The 3,036-nt window shown below is 41.2% G+C and overlaps 1 long non-coding RNA gene across 1 annotated transcript; it reads right to left on the minus strand.

The window, feature by feature from the left end:
- Positions 1-467: 467 nt before the first annotated feature.
- LOC311430865 lies at positions 468-2,992 on the minus strand. Its single transcript, XR_014689069.1, has 2 exons — positions 2,846-2,992; positions 468-602 (listed from the first exon to the last, which is right to left on the minus strand). It is a non-coding gene; the product is annotated as an uncharacterized lncRNA (long non-coding RNA).
- Between the last annotated feature and the right edge of the window lie 44 nt (positions 2,993-3,036).

Here is a 3,036-nt window from a genome sequence, read left to right on the forward strand (position 1 = left end):
TGGGAGATGGAGGCAAACTACAAAGGGAAATTCCTAAGAGGCTGGGAGTTTGGCAGCGAGGACCGGAGTATCCTGACTTGGCTTGTGGGAATTAAGAGATGATCTCGGCTGAAGCTTGTGCTGTCAGACCTGCCCCTGTCAGCGTGGGTGCCTGGCACAGCCATCCCAGTGGGAAGCTCTGTTCCTGGGTCATTCCTGCTTTCTCCCATCTTTTATGCTCAAACTGAAAAGAGGGTTTTGTGAGTGTTTGCTTCCACTAGCAGATGACATGTATGCGAAGACGCATGTGTGGTACTAAATCAATCAGAAGATGTTACACGCTCCTCCCAGTGGATTACAAAATGAGAGCGGCCTCTCAGCAGTTTGCACATACGTTTTATCAAACCCCATCTGTCACTGAAACTTGGTGTCCCAGGTAGTTGCTCAGATGAACAGTGTCATCAGTTTACAAGTTGCATCACGCTAAATTTTATTTAACGACTGTTTACTTACTTTTCAATGCCATTATATAAAGTCAGTTAGCAGCTGGTATTGTCAGATCACTTGTGTGTGTGTGTGTGAAAAAATACCATTTCAGTTCTTATTCAAAGCCTCTCAGGTCTCTGGAAGAAATAGAAAGTGATGAAAAATAATTAAAATTATTAAACATAATGTTTCCCAGATCAAAGCAAATTGAATAAGCACAATGTGCCATCCTTAATTATTTAAAAGTAGATACTGTTCTCTACCTTTATGAAACCAAAATAATTTTTAGAATTTGAGCAGGTATATTTAATTGACATAATGCAGAAAACCATTTTATGCACAAATCCATGCTTACGGACATTATTTCAAGGACTTATCCACATGAAATAACTACCTTGTTTTAAGGGCAGATCAAAGACAAAGGATTATCTTTGTCATCTACACAACTATTAATTCAAAAAAGCAAAAATACATTTATTTGTATCTGTGCATTTTATTCCCTGTTGTGTCTTCTTGACAGGGGAAAGCTTAATGGTGTGTTAGTAGTAAATAAAAAGCCTAAGGGTAACGAGCAGAAGAGACTGTGGTTTGACACATGTAAGTTGCTGTTTATAAGTTAAGAGAAATGTATCTTCACTCGTATGCTAAAGAATCATATGCTGTTTTATGAGGGAAATCGCTGATGTTTTTATTCTGACTTGCACTTGTCCCGTAGGACAAAATAGATGCATCATAGCAGTGCTGTGGACTGCCTTTGTGTTAAAACATCACAGCAGCATGTGATAAGTTCTGCCACTATTTTGTAACCAATTACTACCAAGTATTGACAAATCTTGTCAAGCTATTTGGCATACATCCAAATTTGGCAGTACAGCAAGTAGAAGACAGCATTTTCAATGTGATTTGAATTTTGCTGGTGTAAAATGTGGACACTTCAACAATTTTAGAAATGGTGAGTGATCCTAGCTATGCGGACATTATTCTGGTCTTCTCTGAGAAGAAGAAAAAATAATTTACAGGGGTTTTCCATACAAGGGGGTTGCAGTTTCTTCAGTTCCCAGGAGATGGCATACATCTTTTGGAAAAAAATGTCTGCTCACTTCCTAAAGGAACAGCGAGGTGTAGGAGGAAATACATCAATGCTCCATTCAGTCCTGCGATTTCCACTTGAAAATTGAAAGTCAGTTGGCAAACCCCTTGGGATTTAGGAGAGATGGAATGGGGATTGCCATCCACAGAAGAGAATTTGTATGAATAGCTCAGCAGGAGGAGGGCGAAGAATCCCCACCCAGCAACCGCATTTTCTTTGTGGCATAATATATGTAAGACTATAATACAATGCCCTCCTACTTTCATCTTTCTATATTGCCACTCATCAGCATTACAAAGAATGTAGCTATTAAAAGAACTGCCTCTTGGCACCCAAAAGCCATAGCACTGTATTTTCTACAACAAAAAAACTCAAGCCTCTATTATTTGTTTTGCTACATTTGCAGCAGTCTCCCCATTAAGCTTGCTTCTCACAGCTCCCTGATCTCATTCCCTGTTGGATCTAGATCAGACACACCAGAGGTCAGGCTGACTTTCAAACCTTCTTGCGGGCTGGCAGGCATAGAAAAGTGTAACAGTAATAAGGATTAAGAAGTTCTCAGATGGGCCTACCAAAGTGGAAAGCCCCTCCCTTCCCCAGACTTGCCACCCTCTGAAATGCTTGGCATAAATACCAGAGCCAGAGTTATCGAGAGAGTGTGTATTAATTCCTGGTTACTCAGGTTAGTGCTTTGAAGCATGGGTAACAATACTGAAGCTCCTGTAAATACCCTGTGGCACTTCAGTTAGATTTTCAGAGGTCCCACAACTTGTTAGTGGAAGAGAATTGCTACCAGTTTCTTTTGGTTACCCCAAACCTTGGAAGAGTGATCTGAGGCCATGGAAGGCCATCTGACGTAGGTCCCATTACTGGCACACCAGTCAGAAGGTGTTTGTGGTAAATGTGAACTGTTATGTCATGAGTCATGATACACTGACTACACATTCAAAGTTACATTTTAAATAAAAAAAAAAAAGTTAAAAATTGCTGAAAGTGAGGTAATGTGAACTGGCAGCAGTGGCTGTAAGAACCCAAATCCAACCTATTAGCAGTCACCTCCTACCTGCTGACAGCCAAGACATAAGTAGCCACAGTGGAGATAGCAGTGCACTATGTCTGTCACTGAATAAAGCTACATCAAGAAGAAAAAAACAAAACAGAAATACTTAAGAACTGGTTGCCCCACTACCACAACCAGCATCTTCACCACATCTTGCTGGCAAGGGATTAGCTTGACTACAAGTGGAGTCAGGTCTAATTTCATCACAGAAGACACTTGAGGTTCCTCACCTGTGTGTTTCAGAGCAACATACAAGGGCACAGTTCTGCTGATTCTTCAGGTCCAGACTGTTACATTGCAGGCAACCTGGGCACTGCTCAGGGGACACAAACTGAACCCTCAGTGGTCGCTGCCACAGTTTTATGTGCTCTGGTGATATGACTGGTGATGGGTTACATGGTTGCACCACCCCATTCTACCC

The sequence above is a fragment of the Aythya ferina genome (assembly GCF_964211825.1).
Source record: "Aythya ferina genome assembly, chromosome: 2".
Classification (NCBI taxonomy): Eukaryota; Metazoa; Chordata; class Aves; order Anseriformes; family Anatidae; genus Aythya; species Aythya ferina.